Below are 19,091 nucleotides of genomic sequence, written 5' to 3'. Positions count from 1 at the left end.
AGAATGGAATGGGTGCCGACTCCACGGAGGAATAACCTTATTTACCAAGGACCCCACGATTATAATACCCTCTTTCTCTTCAGTCCACGTTCGCCTCTCTCGTCCTTACTCCTGTCTGCTTCTCTTCCCTTCTCAAGCGTAGTGATAAATCGTGGTAGTATCACAGACGTATAAACAAATCTTACTGCTTTCTCTATCTCCTTTGTCGGTGCCTCTTCCTACCGAATACTTTTGTCGCTTTGCATGCCCAAATTCGTGTACACGTAATTCGAACAGCACCGAAATCGTCCGATCAATCTCTCATGGTTATGCATCGATCGATTTGCTCGTGACAGGAGAGAAGGGAAAGTTTTTGCGCGAAATGCATCAGTCGGACTTTCACGCAGGCGATCCGCAATTTCGTGATTACGAGCATTGACATTGGGAAAGCATTGCTTGCTCTCGAAGCATCAGGAAGGCGTTGCCTTTTCGACGAAAAGGAACAAGAATAATCTACCTTTCTGTAGAACTCTCGAGGGATTAAAGTAAATTACGTATCGATGGTCGATAATACTATCGTGCGATTAAAATAGCGCTCGATATTCTTATTTTTAAAGTAACAGTGCTACTCAAGAGGAAATCCATAACGCGATACGATCGAAGGGGAGTAAAAAGAATTTGAGATTGCTGTAATGTATGCGAACGCGTTACGAGGTCGAATGAGAAAACAGTTTCTAATTACGTAAATCGTAGTAAAAACGATCGAGAACATAACACATACTCATATGTGCCACAGCCTGACAACGAAATCATAAATTGAAATTAGTTTCCTGGAATATAATTTTCCACGAATAAAGCACGGGAGAAGCCCGACGATTTTTCCGGGGCTGGGCAGTTCCGCTGGGTTTTCCACGGTCGACCAATCCTTTATTGCGATAGCTTGTCCTACCGTCTTCTATCCAAACCGCTGACCCTTCTCTTTACCACCCTTGGAATCGTCCGAAAACCGGGATTATAGCACCGGAAATATCAATAGTCCCTCTCCCTTATTCTTTTCCGAACTGTATTTCTCTTTTTCCTAAGGGCTAGAGCCCTTGACTTAGGCAATTATGTTCGTCACGAATTCCCCAAAACGTGCCAATTAACGGCAAGAAATACATAACAAATAGTGGGTTACTTCTTCTAGAAACAGCGTTCAATTAATGTCAGTTTTTTTCTTTCTTCGAAAATGAAGTCTACCTTTGTCAATTTTCTGATTTTTATGTCACTTAGTAGATAAAAGGAAGTATTTCGATATGAAATAATCCAAGAAAGGAGTAATCTGATACATTCAGAGATTATATTACTGTTAGATAAAAACAAAAAAAACAAAAAATGTAATTTATCATACCTTTATCATATCTTTCATCTGTCGCCTTCGTATTCATATAGCTAATCCGACTGAAAGAGATTCGGAGAATGTAAGTCTAATATTTTTCATACTTCGAAAAGGAAGTTCAAGGTTAGATAGAAAATACTGTATACAAAGTTCCATAACGAGACCGTGACTAATTATAGCGACACTCTATATACATAAACGATATGAGTCACACGGTGAGACCTCGATCTATCAGGCATGACGAACGATTTATGAAAAAGCAAATATGCTTGGAAGAAGATATCGGGAATCTCTTGGACAATGGATATGGTCAATCACGGACGCTCCACAGCATAGGTTATTTTGGGACTATGTACATGTCGTAAAAGAGTTTCCAAAGTTATCAAGCCGTTGTCAATAGAGCAAACGAAAAATTTCAGTGGCAACAAACGTTGGATCTTCGAAATTTCTCGACAAAATGGAACTGCCATTCATCGTTCCATTTTCCACCCGCATCATCGACACTTCGGACGCGCGCTATCTATTTCGTGTTGCTATCTAATCATCCGTTCCGCCGATCCTTTACCCAAACACTTTTCAATGCGCTCGATAAAGGCTCACGGTTCACGGTGAATATGTATATTCGACGGGAGGGAAGCAACAAGACCTCGTTTCCCGTTCGCTCTCGTCACGGCTACCCGTCACGTGAGGCGAAACACGCTCACAGAACCATTTTTCACGGACATTCTTCGACGATAGACTGCGAATGCATAACGGAGCTAATAGCGAACTAAGCATTGTTCATCGTCCAGCATCCAAACATCCACTCTCTGTCGAGAGAATTCGCGCGACAAACTCTAACTTTCCAGTTTTCTTTTAATTTTACTTTCACCCATAAGAGCCAAGTTTCGATATGACCTTCTGGATTTTCTCCTGATAGATATAAAAAGCGATATAATGTCACGCAAGATTAGCGAAAAAGCGTTATACATACAGGTGTTCCCAAAAACGATATGACAAAATTTTTACGAATTTCCCAATCTTTGTGAGTACGTATAGTAATGTTTTACTGTTTTCCTCGGATCTATAGATATAACTTGAAATGAATAAAGTATTTGAAAGAAAAACATCTCAGGGGATTTCAAATGCGAAGAAGAAGGGCGAAGAATGGCCGAATTAAAGGAATACAAATTCCTCTACTAGAATTTAACTTTACTCACAGTGTCCTAAAATTAAAGATATTATCAGCTATACCATTCTTCTCTTGACTCGCTCGTACATTTACATAACCTTACGTTCTAAGATTTCTTTCTATTCAAAACTCAAAAGCTATGACACTAGAATGAATTCAGTCCTACAAGGTCCATGACCCCAAGAAACATTCACCTGTACAATACTCGTCCCTTACGGGTAAACAATTTCTCTGCTCGATATCGACCTTTTTCACAGAAAATAACACAAATACTTGCGCAGTCCGTGTTAAAACGAAATACATACCTGTCCGTACCTGTACGTTATTACGCATCTACACGAGCATACACACTAAAAAGAGGAAGTCGCGCGTATGCAGTTCCGTCCCTACTATAAATCTGGTAGTCTCCATCTCTGCGACGTTCTATTTCGTCGTGCTCATTTTATTTCACCATTATGTCCTATCCTTCGAAACTGATAGCGAGACGCGCACGAGCTTATATTCCCCGGCATAACGTTCATTCCGAGAGAGGAAGAGAGAGAGAGAAACGATTCACCGAGGAACGTCTGTTACGGTGTTCGCGCAAATTTGCATGAATAGCGTTCATGCAAAGAGAGAAAGAGAAGAGAAGAGAGAAGGAAAGACAGAGAGAAAGACGGAGAACGCGCGGGGAGAAACAGTTAATGGATTGACACGGTGGATCGCAATTAAGTTAACGGTTGAACGCAATTCCTGGATTATTTCTGGTGGTTCGAATACATTATAAATATCGGAATATGAATTCTGTTAATAAGGACTGACGCGGTGTGTAACGCGCACGCTCGTCGTGTTTAACGCCAGCTATACGGCCGGAGATTAAGCGACACGAATACGTTATCTCGTATAAGCTGGGCGTTAACAATTCATTTTACCTAGCTAAACGAGGATCTTTGTTACGAAACCTCCGATTAAAAATCAAGCAAATTTCGATTGTATTTCCGTTAAATGGATTACGAAAGTAATTTGCGAAAGTAATTCATCGAATTGACACGTCGAGATAACTTAAAATTATCATCTCCCGTTATTTCAACTTAATTTAATATTGTTTTAGCAAACTTCCAATTACAAAGTAGAAAATTACACCTGCGGATAAATTTCGTTTCATTCTTCGACGATTCTTACTTATTTCATTTTATTTTATTATTTCATCAATTACCAGATAACAAATGATTGTGGCTGTTACGTAATTCTAGAACGAAAGCTGCGGTATTTGAGAACCAAAACCTGTCCGAATTATTTAAGACAACGTAATAACAAATGCTGGAAGATGAAACAACGTTACAACCGAGAGATAGTATCGAACAATCGGATCGATGGGTCAATAAATTCACCCTCGGTTTTCTCCCCGGTCGTTTCAGGCGTTTCATGAAAAACACGAAACGAATCTTCCCAGATTGGATCCGTTCACTCGAGTTCCTTCTTTTAAGAAACTCTCCCCACCCACAGGGCATTGCCGTACCGGCATATCCCCTAGTTGGGCTTTTCTTGCCCGACTTTCGCGTAATAACCGGAAGCGAGAAGCGAGGGCAAAGTGGATCGCATCATAAATCTGCTCTACGCTTAACAATGGAGAGCCTTCGTCTCTCGTAAGTACGATCAAAAGAAGTTTCGCGGAACTGGCTATCATTATGATAATCCGTCTACTATCCCATAAAGGTTATAAAAAATGAATCGTATACTATATTTTCAACCTCGACACTTCTCCTTTTGTTCCGTCGTCTGGACGTTCCGCAACGCTCAAACGTTGCTATGTACGTTTATGATATCGCTTTCAACCTTATGTAAATGGGGCAAGACCAGTTAAGTCGTCACTCGAATAACAATTTCTTTGTTTCAGTCTTTCAAACACCAAACTGATTTTATTACGTAAATATGTACACGATTAATATTCGATTCTCAAGAAATGAATGACTTACTTCCATCCATTGCAAGCAAATAACAGAGGTAATAGTAAATTATAAATAAGTTGCTGTGATTAAAGAACGATCTGCTTAACAGCTTAACGACGCGCTTCACTTTGTGCCGTATGAAACGTCCCTATATCCTCGTGTGCTTTCGTCTAGAATGAGAAAGTGTATAGGTGAACGTTTAAAATCGTGGGCGTCGGAATCGACGATCGTATCACGATCGACTCGCGAACGGACTCATATATGCGTGTTTCTCGCGTTTTACCGGAGAGTAAACCAGCGGATATCGCTTCCCGTCTCCATCCGTTTTCATGTTTTCATCTCCGTTATATTTACAGTAATGAAAAAGCGTGCAACGGTGAGGAGGGTCGGAGATGTTCTAGAAATTTTGAGGAATATCACGTCGTTCTTTACAAGGCGTTCAGGTTGCCTCGTGAATCACCCGAAAAGTCGAGGCTATTTTTCAAAGCGAACGCAGGGGACACGACCGTCTCGAAAAACGAGCCGCTCGAATGCTTCGTTCCCAGAAGAATTCCGAAAGAACGGCAACGATAAACGTGCGACACTCGACGATTTTTTAATGCAGGAGATATGAAAAATGCGAACAGAGGAATTCCTACTGCGACGTATTACCCTTTACGAGTATTTTATATAGGAAATGCGCGCGCGTACGTTTAATTAAAAACATATTTCGCAATAGAAGGGTACCGTTTCTCGTGTATTAATTTGAATTTTAAAAAACTTCTCGCTACCTGCATCGAAGAGAAAATGCTTACGGTTGAAACAGTCTACAATTGCTCCGAGCGAATTAGTTGGATTCATTTACGCCGAACCGATCAAGGTAACCTTCGACAACTCGACAGTTACCTCAAGGTTAGTGGATACGACAAAGAAGAGCCGCTCCAGCGATCTTCATGGAACGCTTCGACAACACCACTGTAACACGTATTATTCAATGTATCTACCATCGGCCGCTCCTTCGATTGAACTTTTGATACGTGCAAGGACATTCCATCGTTCCTCTTCTGTTCGCAATTCTCTTTGTGCATCATAATCCTTTTTTTACATTTATATACAGGCGAGCAAAAGTAGAAATGATAAATGAAGTATTATTGAGGTCGAATCTTAATTTGGAAGAGATCGAAACTAATTTATTACAATTTTACTCCAAGAAAAGCGAGTTTTCTATTTGGCTGAACGATGATCGGAATTAGATAAAATGGACACCTTTTCGCTACAATATGAAAATTAACATGGAGAATATTCTTTTCCTAAATTCTTCGTTTTTTACAAAGCAAATACGAACGACCACTTTCCTCTTTCATGCACATGAATTTATAAGCATCTGAAATGCGGTGCGCGCATTTCTATGCAAAAAAGAAGTTACTAGAAGAATGAAGATGTACGTTCTGATATGAACGTATATACATTTGGAAAAAGGATCTTTGGCCGCGTGTTCAGCATTACTTGGGCTAAGCCGACGAGATTTATGCAATAAACTGGAAGATGACATCATCGAAGGAACGCTCATCCTCAAAATCGATATAGCATTTTCTATCCACATTTTCACACATCTGCTTTTTGACAAATGTTTTCTTCCGAAGAACGAATCGACTTTATCCCAAACAAATATACTTTACATTCCCGTTATTCCTAGTAAAATTTGCTTAGTAAAAGGCGTCAGGATAATGAGTTGGTTCATCGACGATCCAAGAAATTTTACTCCTGAATTTTTCTCCTTCGAATTTTTATCTTTATCGAGAAAAATTTGAAATATTTAAGTTGACAAATGATTATATAATAGAAGAAAAAAACATCAACAACTCTGGAACACTGTAACAAGATTGTCCTTAGACATAAACGACCCAATTTGTCTACGACCTACGGAAGCATATATTTGCCTGTGATTTGGCCTAAAATTAAAAGAAACTACCTCACCTCGAGTGATACGTGCGACGAACATAACATGACTGAAATTGGAAATTTTCTGAAAAGCTCGTCAGACGCTTTCAGGGGAAAATATTCACCGTCATAAGGGAACACCATTAACGTTTGCCATTTCGGTCACGATTTTTTCTTCGTGGATATTTTACGAGGACACTAATACCGCGCAAGGAACCATTCCGTTGAGCGAACATGTACGTGTAATAAAAGATTACAAAGATCAACGTATACATTCGAGAAACCCGGTTTTCTTTGTGTATGGAAAGAGCAAAGGGAGAAAGGAGGAGACCAGGGAAATTCTTCAGACGCCAGAAAAATGTCCTTACAATCTGCAAGCAGGTGTTGAGAATGTGACCTGCGCTCGTCTTTTCAAACAAACCTTCGATGCACATCCTACACCTTCTACAAGTGTGTCCGTGTGTGTACGTATGAATGTGTTCGTGGCCATGTTAGAATTGTTCGCATCCTGTCGGAACGGAGTTAATACTGCGGTACTTTCTGTCGAATGTTTCACAGTGTGCAGTATGTGGAGACTTTTCGTCGAAGGACAAAGAAATTTGGAGCAACACGAGTCACCAATTGTTTCCAGCGGAACAATCGCCCGGTACAGACGCGCAGTTGCTCCTTTCTTCTCTTCCATTGAGAAATTAATCACGGGGTACGCGATAAAAATGCAAGGTTAACGTCATTCGTGTATGCGATAGATAAGAAACATACGGCTCGTTTCAATCACACGCACACAAACGCGACGTCGTCGCTAGAAGCCAGCTTAATTACGACCATAACAGCTCGTTCATTCGTGCTTGCGACGTTCATCCTTCTTATTCTGTTTGTTATTAGGTTACGTATTCTATTCTTAATCCCATAGACTAATTCTTATTCTACGAGCTTCAAATAGTTTAAATTATAATCACGATTATCAAATAAGACAGAGTTACCAAAAAGAATATTTACGATTGGATTTAAAATATAAAGAATATCAAGATAGAAAGATCGAATGACAAATTACAGCATTGGATACGCTGCGCCACGCATAATACGATAATGCTGAAAGTACGAACTTCGAACGAAGAAACGATACGGTTGATAATTCAATAATTTCGCAGACTCTCGGTTACAACGTTTTATGACTCTCGTCTCGGTCGACCTGTACACGGAGATCCTTGGATGTGCGAGAGAAAAAGAAGGCAGAACGCGAGGAACAAGTAACGAGGTTACCGGAACGTTCCACAATTAATTTGCTTGCAAACGGTTACGCTCCGAGAATAATTATTCAAAATCCTAGCTTCTGCTTGTGCAAAGTGCAACCACTCAAAGGGTTCAATGACGTATGGACGATGTCGCATAAAATGTAAAAAGATTCACGCGATCGTATTTTAGCCGAGTTTAATCTGCTTCGTTATTTGAAACGTTCTTTTCATCTTCCTGCTAAATGACCTTAAGCTTTATATCCACTTACTTGGTTAAAGATTTATAGCCTCATTTATATTTGAAACAAACGCTAATTCTTCGATATTTTACACGATTCTGAAATTCTATACATCTACGCTTTTCCCGTTATAGACCAATTAATATTTTATTACATTCGTTAAAATTATATTTCAATTGTACTCGAAAAGAATGGTCAACGAACGAGCACATTTTTGCTGGGACAAACGTCGAATAACAATGCTCCGCGACGCTTCGTATTCGACAGCCTCGAAAGTTAATCGATGTCGATTAAAGAGCACGCGGACTTCGTTAAAATACAATTAAAAAGAAAGTATCGTCGGCGGTTTTAATAGTTTAACTGCGTCTAACGCTCGTGTCCCGCGCGTCGTTAAAACTTGCTCGATTGCACGAAACATCAGCAGAAAAAAAGAAAGAAGAGAAAAAGGATACCATCCGCGACATGGTTCGCCCTACGATTCTCTCTACGTACAGTAGTTACGTATTAAAAGTTCCCTTTATATTTAATTACATAGTCTGGAATTCCGGTTCGCGTATCGCGGACCCTTCAATTTCATCTCATTTCTATGCAAGCTTTTCAAACATCCACACGAGCCCGAACCTATTCATCGGAACACTCGCGCCATATCTTTTTGCACGCTTTATGTTTTAACGAAAATTTCCTGTTACACCGAATTTTACGATATTCGATTATTCGTTTCATCAGCACTTTCTATTGTTCCCACTAACCACGATACATTCAATAGAACGTGATTCTATATGCATTATACATAGATGGCTACAATTAAAGTAGTGTATGAATGATTTACTGCATAATTAAACAAACATTATTGATCAAATTTAACAATTTATAACTTACAAATTGTTAGTGTCAATAATAACAACAGTTAACAGTTTTGGTAATGAAAAACGAAGTTATATAAGCAATCACAAACTATGTGATTAATCTAACATAAAATTGTAAAACAGAAGTTTCTAATCTATAACTCGAAACTTGTTAATTTACCGATACTACCGATTGGTAAACTATTATGCAAAATAGACAAAATAGATCAATTATCATTAACTTGAAAGAAAACAGAATCTTCTTATATCTTAATGAATAATAAATAATAAGAGATGGAGAGAATAATATTTGGAAGCAAACTCTTCACATTCCTGTTCCTGCCATAATTGAAGAAACTTGAGGTATCCTACTTTCACATTAATATGCTGAATTTTAATGAAATTCGATAAGGAACGAGCACGATAGAATTGACAAACGCGTAGCAACTCCGAAAGGTCAATTTCCTGGTGGAGTACGCCGCAATTGGAACGCATCGATGGCATTGCACTTGTCGGTAATAATTCTTTGATAAAGGAGCGATGAAAGACGTAAACAACGACGAAGAAAAGAGGCTGAGACGGTTGCGACGACTTTCCGAAGTTTCGCTTTCTCAGCAGAACATTCTTTTGCCGATAAGATAACATTTCCGCGCGAAGAATTTTAAATAGATCGTCGAACGGGTATCGACGTTTTCTTCGTCCCGTCGAGCTCCGTATTGTTCTACGAGATTAAAATTACCGGTTAACTGTCAAACGCAAGACAATTGTTAAAAGAAAACGAGTAGACAATCTACTAACAAATTAATCGTCCAACAGATTTGCGCGATCGTTACGCTTTGTTCTATTAACGAGTTTATGCGTTTGACGATAAAATCAAGCTCGTATCGTCGCAGACGAACTCTTGTTATTCTTGGTATTTATCATTCGTAATACGTCTTTCAAAAAAACTCATCTGTGATTTAAATGAATTTTATTTAAAGCATAATGCGATTAAAAAGTTAAATTCACAGGAGGATAATGGGATTTCGCTTTGTTACCGTTTTAGTGTACGTTTTGTGTTTTTTCTTAACAGGTTAGTTATACATGTACCTATTGAGAAAGCGAGGAACAATAATAACACGGATGAGCACAAGGGCATCGTTGATCAGAGTCGAGGAAAAAGAAAAGATCGATGTTCTCCGGAACGATGTCCAGCCAAAAACTCGAGGAAAATCTGTTTGCAAACAGCCTCTGAACAAAATTCACGAGAGAAAAGTCATCGCCGTGGAATTTATAACAGTCGCCAAATATCCGAGACCTGTGATAACTGCCAAGATTCGCACTGAAGCCAATTTACCTATACCTAACTAACAACCGATTCCGTAATTATTATCCGAGACACTGTATCGTACCTTGTACAGGGTTAACGACGATTTGGAACGTCGCTGTTTTCGAGACATCGGGTCGCGTCAGTTTCGAATCGACCGAGCATCGATGCAGAATGAACGTAACCAAGACGTGTCGATTCTAACTTCAGGCGCGTCGATGTTTTTTAAAGGTTCGTAGAGAATATCGCAGCGAAACACGAACGCGTTCGCGATTTCGTCGATGACGCAATTTCCCGAAGGTTCCCTCTATCCGGTTACGTTCTTTGAAATTCTCTTATGTCTATCAATCTTCGAAATTTTCGCGTAAAAGTGAATTGTAATAAAATAAATAAACGGTCGAGAATAATGGGGGGGGGGAGGTGACGAGGTAACAAAATGGTCGTTGATCGAAGGACAGATAGCACTCGCGACATTGACAACAGACTGTGACTCGTATCGATCGTAATCACGAAAGTAACATTTAAGACAATATTTTAGTACTCACATAAATTGTGAGCCGCAATGTTGCGCTCCGTCGGCAGATCGCAGAGTAGTGTATAATATATCCAATAATCCACAATAGCGTAGTACTGCACTGATAAAACTTTCACTTTTTTTTCTTTTCTTTTTTTCTTTGCTTACCGAATATAATCGGCTTTTTCTTTGAAATCACTGATTTAAATCACACTTAGAACAGTCGCACCACTCGGAGGTTTGAACAAACACACCTCTCACGAAACACCACAAAACAATACGAAATTGAATCAATGAAGAGTATTCGATGCAGAAGGTGCTAGTTGAATAGCACCGTTTTCCAATGTCTGTGTGTACATATGTAGCCAGGCTGGTTTACGTATCCGTACGAAGAAAACACCTTACTGTAAAAGCACGAACGTTTAGTTTCGATCACACTGTTAAGATAGTTGTTGAATGGAAACTGGCTTGTTCACGGAACAGGCGCGCGCTTTGCTCCGTGAACTTGGTCGAATCCAATGCGATATCGACGCGTATCGAACCGACTCGGTAGCTGTAATACAATGGAAAGAAACCGCTGCGTCGAAAGCGCGAAAATCGGAGCGAATTACACGGCGATCACGATCGGAGTATGTATCTCGGACGAAAGACGGGAAAGCAATGCGGCACGAAATCCACACACAGAGCCACTGGTAACGAGACGAAAATGACCGATCGGCCGATCCGATGGAACACGAGCACACACGAGAACGCGGCGTACTACCGATGATCGAAGATTCTCGCTTGCAACCGACAAACGAGAAGGACAGAAACCGAAGACGGATTACATATAGAGCGCACGCGCGCGTTCTAACGCGCTTTCGTTACGTAAAAGAAGTACGCGTTGGTTAAACGTCACCACATCGGGATGGTACACACTCCGCGAGTTCGCGTAAAAGGTGTAGAGAGAGAAGTGGTCGGAGAACCGGGTATATTTTACCGCGGTGACGCGAAGGCACCGTGTGCTAACCTACTTCTCCTTCCGTTGAATGAAACTATTCGCACCAACAACGTTGACGACGACAACGGCAATGGGAACGACACAACAACGACGGGAACCCACACGAGCGGCACGGTACACGCGGCGACTCGTTGTCTCTCCTCTCCTCCGCACGCGCGGTCCCTCGCTTCTTCGACTTTGCTGTTTGTGTCACCACGACACCGCGGAACCAGAAAACAAACAACTGCCGTCGAGGACGCGTCTTGTTTGCAGGAAAGCACGACTCTTTTTCACTGGGCGGAACTCGTTGTCGTTGCGGGGGAAAAGGGGGACATAGAGGGAGAACGAGGAACACACATACACAGTGGCGCGCGCGCGCGCGTGCCCACGGGAGGGAATGAGAGAAAAAGAGAAGGAGAAAGAGAGAAAGAGAGAGAGACAGCGCGGCAGAACGACACAATCCGACTACGACGGAGGTCCGACTCGAACTGAGCGCCGAGCGGCTGATCGAGGCCGACGTCGGCCGACTCGACCGAACCGAGGCGCTCGCCGATAGCGCGCTCCGCTCCGCTCTTTCCCTCCCTCCTACATGAACACTAACCCTCCCTTCCCGACCATCACCCCCTCCCCTCCCGTCATAGCTTCGTTGCCGCCACCCTCTTGCCTCTTGCTCTTCCCTCTCTCAAACTCACGGCCCACCTTCCTCCTCGCGCTCTCCTCTCTGTAGTCCTCGAGCTTCGTCCCGCTTTCCCGCTCTTTCCCCTCTCTCAAACAACCTCGACGTCGTGCTTCATCGTTCCCTCCAACCGCGTCTCACCAAAGTTTCCGACACACCGGTAACTTATCGGAATTTACGTTACTCCGAATTCGTGAGCGACCGCGTGCGCCGCGATAATGCCGCGCGCGAGAATACCGATAGACTCCAATAGCATGCTCCGATTGATTTTAAGAAATCACTTGTTTCTTACATCGTCTACTTCCTCTCGGATAATAGGTAATTAAACATCAGTTTCGATTCTATAGACGTAATCGATCGTGCTGCATTACAATAAATCAGTTCTCGACCGAATGAAAATCTTATTGTTGCGTGTGTATTGTTTATTCGTAGAAATAGGATAAAAGGATCTTTCGCTCCTTTGGTGCATCAATATCGTTTTGAAGTGCCAGTTTGGATGAGTAATATCCTTTTGGAACTAGAACATAGCCAGCTTAGCTTCTCTTGTTCCAAAATCATAAATGTGCAGATTTTCACTTTTTTCAGTAATGAATCAATCAGAATGTCTTCTGCTTCTGTTCTTATAAATTAAAACAATGACACAACAAACGTGATTGCCGATTATGTTTCAAGTTTCATTCGCCAGTTCGAAAATTATCTGATCACTTTTTTGTTCAATTCTGAGTTTCTGTAATCCATCGAATCTCACGAGTTGCAATATTGACAGTGACACGCGCGACACTATATAGTGCTTACCGTCTAAAACTACGTACTGTCGACCAATATGAGATAGAACGTCGATAATTGACTGGCATATAGCTGTTAATTAAGAAATCACTACAAGAAGTTTAGTGAATAGTTGACGGAATGTTTAACGCTTACCAAGAAAATTGTTCAGCAAATGCGTAAAGACATTTGCCCACGAATACTAATCGCGCATCGATTACACACTCATGTCACTTGTTTACCTCGAAACGATACGATAAATGATACAAGACCGAGATAGGTTAACTACACGGCTTTATTATGAGACGTATGTAACAGCGAAGAGAAGAAAAGTGACTAAAGATGCCGACAAAAGGTTAGCATGTGCCGGCATTGTTGTGAGACACGCTTATTACTGTATTAATATAACATAAATTAACCATCCGAGAAGTAATTGCAGAAATACATAGCCACAAAAACATGGCGCCATTGCTTACACGCTAGTGTGCTCTAAATTGTTGTAATTAGTTAGAATCTATCTAAAAAATAAAGAAGGAAGTGCAGCAGCCTGTAATAGTCGATCTTTTTATTTTTAACGATTTCTGGTTGTAAACGAATCTTTCACTAATATCATTATCAGTTTACATTTTAATTTTTCCCTTGCAAATGACAAATGATAATGGTGAAAAACATAAACAACATGATTTTCTAAATATGTTACAAAATAATCCGTATTCGAACGTGTAAATCTTCGTATGTAAAATATCATGGACATTGTGAAATATAAAAATTGTATAATGGAGAAACATTGGAAAGTTTCCAAAAAAAGAGATCATTACTTTACTGTGAATTCTAGTTGCCTCTGGAAACTATCCAGAGGATGTATAACGTTAGTTTCCTGTGTTATATCGTCAAAAATCTCTCTTTTTAGAAAGGGCCAGCAAAATTAGTATCATTTTATCTCTTCATTCAGTGTACCTACAAGGTGTTCGAATATACACAATAACGAGCAATTCAAAATGTTAGCGCATTCATATTTTATTTTTGCAATAAAGAAAGATCTTTATACGAAGCTACAGTTACCAAATACAATGTGAAATTCTTTGAATTACATCGAATTAAAATCTACATACAATCTTCTCGTCCCCCGGCTGCACTCGCGCGTGATAATTATGTCGAAATCGTTAAATTACATTTTACGCACGCGTGTAACATTTTTTCTTGCTATCTACGAAATCGGAAGCACGACAATCTGTACGTACACGAAACCTTACGTACGATTTAACTAGAGGCATTGAGTAACCTTTGTACATGTCTAGTTGCGACTTACGCCAATGTCCAACAAGTTGTCGACATCGAGCTCGGTAAACAGAGCCGCCAATAGAGACTGCACGACATTAATCACTGGGATCGTTTGTCGTCAGTGTCGCGTCATCTTCGATCCCATAGGAAGACGTTAGCGTCGATTTTGAGGAACGCCTGTCTAAAGACGCGTGAATGATTTGGCATTTCGCCAAAATGCAAATTTCACGCGAAGATTATCGGCGGAAGCGTGGACACGCGTTCGTATCCCTTGTAGCATCGCTTAAAGATGAGTCATTTAGTTAAAGGGAAACACTTAAGAGTGCGTCTTCGTTCTGTAGTCGCGAGTAAAGCGGGAAAGCGACGCAAACACCAAGCGTGTTTGATTAAGCGATAAATAATGAGATGAATAAAAGAAAATAAAAAAAAAAAGAGAGTAACGTCATGAGAAGCAATCATTCGGTGCAACTTGTCATCCAAACGGTTATATCTTTGTTTTTATTATAATAAGCTACATCTTTATCGTATCACGATCGGTTAATCGATAGTAAAGTTGTTGAAACATTACGTGCGATCTATCGGAGCGTTGAACTTGGCGAAGTTGTAAGGTTATCGACAACTCTGAACAGGCCGGCGATCAACCGAAGCCAATTACGGTGTTCGGCGATGTAGCAACGCAAATAACCGACGTACGTGGAATAAGGCGCAAAAACGAAAGAAAAGACGGAGAAAGAGCGAACAGAGAATACGAAATCTAGGTCACGACCCAAATCATTCTCCTCCGGCCTCAGTTTGAATCTTTCGCAATGCATGAAAGTGCCCAAAGCGTTTCGAAAGCCCCCGCTCCACCGAATACACGTTGTTTCGCCGTGAACTTTTCTCGTTTTCTCCAATTGAATCTCGAGCAAGGCTCGAATAAAGCCACCATAATAAAGACATGCATTAAATATATTCCTTGTCAGAGCTTAACCGTAGATATTTCATGTACCGCACGGAATGTTCTTCATATTCTCGCAACATCGCGTAACGCTTCTTACGTTCGCAATTTCGCCGTCTACTGCTACTTTCTAACTACTTTATTCTATCAACGCATCGTAGCTCTACTATCTTATGCAAAAACTAAAATAATAAATAAAAAGCTAATCTTATGAATTATAACGTCTTAACGTCATATGTTACCTACGAGCGTAATTGTGATAATGCTTGTAATTGCAAATGTTTATGCAAATAAAAATTTTTATGAATACGATTTAAAAAACAGAACATAAATGCAGATTTGTTACATCATCTAAATATTATAACGATTACTTTTGGATATTTCGTACATTTTTGTGTATTATGAGAATTCGATACATTTCTGCACATTTAAATTACTCATAGATAATTGTATAACGATTCATAGTCTATGTAATGTATATAAACGCGTAAACTAATACTCTAAAATCCCGCGGTAGCAGTTAAACGTTAATAATGACTATCCAATACTATAGGCAATGTTGTTACAACAATTTACAAAATTTTATACTTTAAATTGTTGTATTGTTCGTGCTTGTCAATATTTAATATGTAACGCTGTATTCTAGTCGAAGAATTTATATTATAAAATTATAAGAAGAATAAAATATATAGTTATAAGACTACAAAAATTCATCGAAGCAAATGATTATCCGAGTTCCTATCGTGTTACAGCTTCGATCAGGAATATTCCTGAACGGGACGTATCGAAGCGGAAACACGTGTCCCCGGGTGTTTTTCAAACGAGGCCAGAGGAAATTTCTGCCGACAGCCTTGAAAGTGCACTTGATTCGTGAGCGCGTGCCTTGCAAACGCACAAGGCAACACGCGAGAAAGCTCTGGGTGCTGATGGCGCGTGTTCAGAGACGTTTCGTCAGTCGTTCGACTCGGTCGGTGCGCTCTTTCGATTTCTCGACGTCAGCCACGTCCATACGCAAACTCATATACGTAGCCAACAACGATCCACGCGGCCACGCGTGCACACGCTAGCCCGTGTATTAGACGATTGCAACGTTGCCTGGCGTGCAGCGGGTGCACCGACGTACCATGCGCGTTGTTGCCAAGCCATCGGATCAACCGGCATTCCCATAGAACCACGCGAGTGCGCGCTCTCAGCCTTCGAACTTCGCGACTATGCGGACCACCGGGCGAAACCCTGAACGATTCGCGTTTCGAGTTTTCTCCTCTTGATTATGCATAATGCATTGCTCGATTCTTTTTATCCGTCATACGTTCACAATTTAATCAGATTACATTCCATTCGACTTCAGATTACATTGCAGATAGATTCTCGGAAGCACCATCGTGTTGTAGAAATAGTATCGAGCGCGATACGATGATACGTTAAGCTTTTGCGCAGTGTTAACGCACAAGCGTATGATTTAATTACACGGTAATTGCATCAAAATATAATGTAGAGATGAAAGTTATGTTTAGTGATCGATAATAATCGAGAGAGCAACGACGAAATGAATTGTACGCGCAAATGGATATATTGTATAATATAGTATAGTGATGATGCGTGAGAATAATGGCTGAATGCCAGTACGAGTCCACCGTCGTGGACCACGATTGTGCCAGTCGACCGTGCTAAATATACGTATAACTGTAATAACTTTCTAACGGTGTATTCCGATTTGCTTCTTTCGCTCGGGTATTCTTCTCCACGCCGCATTTTGTACTCCATTTCGTGGTGAAACTAGTTTGAATTCGCATGAACACGTCCTACAGCACCGAATGACCATCCGCGTAATAGGTTATAAATGACGTCAAGATTAAGTCGAAGATATCCATACTGGGAGCAATAAAAAGACTGCTTTCGTCAAATAATCACCAGACGATTTTAATACGATAAATTCAGAAGAATTGTTTCATGACTTATAACATTGGTGGATTGCAGATAGAAATACTGTCTACGAGTATAGATTATAAAAATTTTCGGAATACTTTATCGCGTCGTTTCTTTAAAAGGAAATTTTATGGGTAATAAAACGTCGTCGTGGGTCTCGAAACAACTTCAAGGACCAAGCAAGGGTAGGTCAGTACGTTGGGTAAGAGGAAACACACGCACTCTCCCATCTTTCTGAACACGTCATACGATCTTAATTACATATCCAAGCTTGCAAACAGCATAGATATACGTTTACTTGGAACCTGAGAACAATATAAATAATCAGTTTTATTGCACTTTGTATATTACGATCCATATTTACATACAATTTGTAATCACATGCTTGTAGAAAGTATGGAATTATTGGTTTTAAATTTCTTAAATAATATACATTCTTATTTTATTTAATAGAAAGTATACAGAAGTATCGTCATTATAAAATGTGAAAATATGCCGCGACATATCTGACAAGTTGATGACCAAATCCTAGAATAGTCAAGCGAACTCTTCCTGATAACTTATCGCGACTCATGTACGTATAAGTGTTTGTTTACTTTTTGAACGAATGGCACGGCATTGAAGAAATTATCGCCAGTTATTTCGGGTCGTGCTAACCTTTGGGTGACCCCGATTTATGCATCAACAATTATCAAAGTAGTTGCAAAACTTCTGTTTTTACAAAAATATACGTAAATATAGCATAACATATAAAATAAATAGCATAAAGACGTTAAAACAACTATTTACGTAACATTAATTGTAAACTTTACTATATACGATGCAAACCTAGTAAAGTCAAATACAAAGAAAAGACGAAAAAAAGGTATTATGATGTATATCAATATTTTATAAATATCTCAAATTTGTGAAATCTGATAAACTTTAAATTTGTAGGAAAGGCAACCTGGGAGCACAGCATTCTCGTAAAAGTACCTAGATCCCAGATCTGTGAGACCCCGTAAAAATATCTTGAATATCCTTCTGATGTCCTTGTACAATTCTTTTATCACAAGAATTGTCTTCTCTTGTCCTGTATTTATTAATTCCTTTTTTGGTGCTATTGTGTTACCATTTTTATTGCTGGAGTTCCATTTTTAATATTGCCTTTTTATTATTACGACTTCTTTATCACATTCACGCTTTCGATTCGTTTGCATTCACTTTTTTTTTTATTACTATGACTCGGTCTTATAATATCCTTGCGCCGTGTTTTTTCCTATTAAAATAATTTTTTCAGTATTCACGCACTGCTATTTATTAATGAGATCCTTTTTTTCTTGGAAAGCTGGATACTCTCGTTCCAAACTATATTTATTTCCATAGTAGTATCATTTCCTTGAATATGGAAATTTTTTCAAGTCCTAACTTCAACAGAGACATGCCACAGGTATTGCAGAAGAGAAAATCCTTGTCATAATAGATTACTCTCCATCACAGATTGTGGATGGGCAATGTCTATTAGATAGAAACGAACGTGGAATCCCACAATAGTCAAGTCGTCTAAGAGGGACGATTATAGAGAAAGTGACCAGCAATGACTATAAGGGTAGAATATCGCCTATGCCAAGTAATAGATCATAGACTTAATTTAGTATATATGTATAGGACACGCGCTTCGACACTAGATCATTCTGTAATGTAGAAATTAAGAATGTAGAAATAAATTTGAACATCCGTGAAAAATATCCTGATAATCACCCATCATCATTTTCTGTGAATCCCCGGAAGTGATACTTAATCTGAAATAGCACGTGATCACGTGAATTCAATTATCCTTTAATAAGGTATACAACCCATTTACAACCCATTGTTCAGATGCTGAGCCCCACGCATTAACGGTGTGGATTAATTTATGCAGATGTTCCATCACCTGATCTGCCTAATGTTATGAAGATAATTAACAAATTACCAGTTATATACTTTATAGTAATTATAAAATCGATCAAGAGTCAAAAGTCTGGTAAAATAAAGGT

At 39.8% G+C, this 19,091-nt stretch overlaps 1 protein-coding gene across 6 annotated transcripts in view; it reads right to left on the bottom strand.

Annotated features, from left to right (window-relative positions):
- The window catches only part of LOC122573519 (nascent polypeptide-associated complex subunit alpha, muscle-specific form-like), a 329,038-nt gene extending 315,372 nt beyond the window's left edge, over nt 1-13,666 (bottom strand). For 3 of the 6 annotated variants that reach the window (XM_043739967.1, XM_043739968.1, XM_043739966.1), the window contains exon 1: nt 10,544-13,666. The gene's annotated coding sequence lies outside the window, so the exon portion shown is untranslated. The remainder of the gene's footprint in view (nt 1-10,543) is intronic. The other 3 variants (XM_043739970.1, XM_043739969.1, XM_043739971.1) reach the window with 3 other exon arrangements.
- Nucleotides 13,667-19,091: the final 5,425 nt, after the last annotated feature.

This window comes from Bombus pyrosoma, linkage group LG12 (assembly GCF_014825855.1).
Source record: "Bombus pyrosoma isolate SC7728 linkage group LG12, ASM1482585v1, whole genome shotgun sequence".
NCBI classification, from domain to species: Eukaryota; Metazoa; Arthropoda; class Insecta; order Hymenoptera; family Apidae; genus Bombus; species Bombus pyrosoma.
This window is presented reverse-complemented; position numbering and strand designations above follow the sequence as displayed.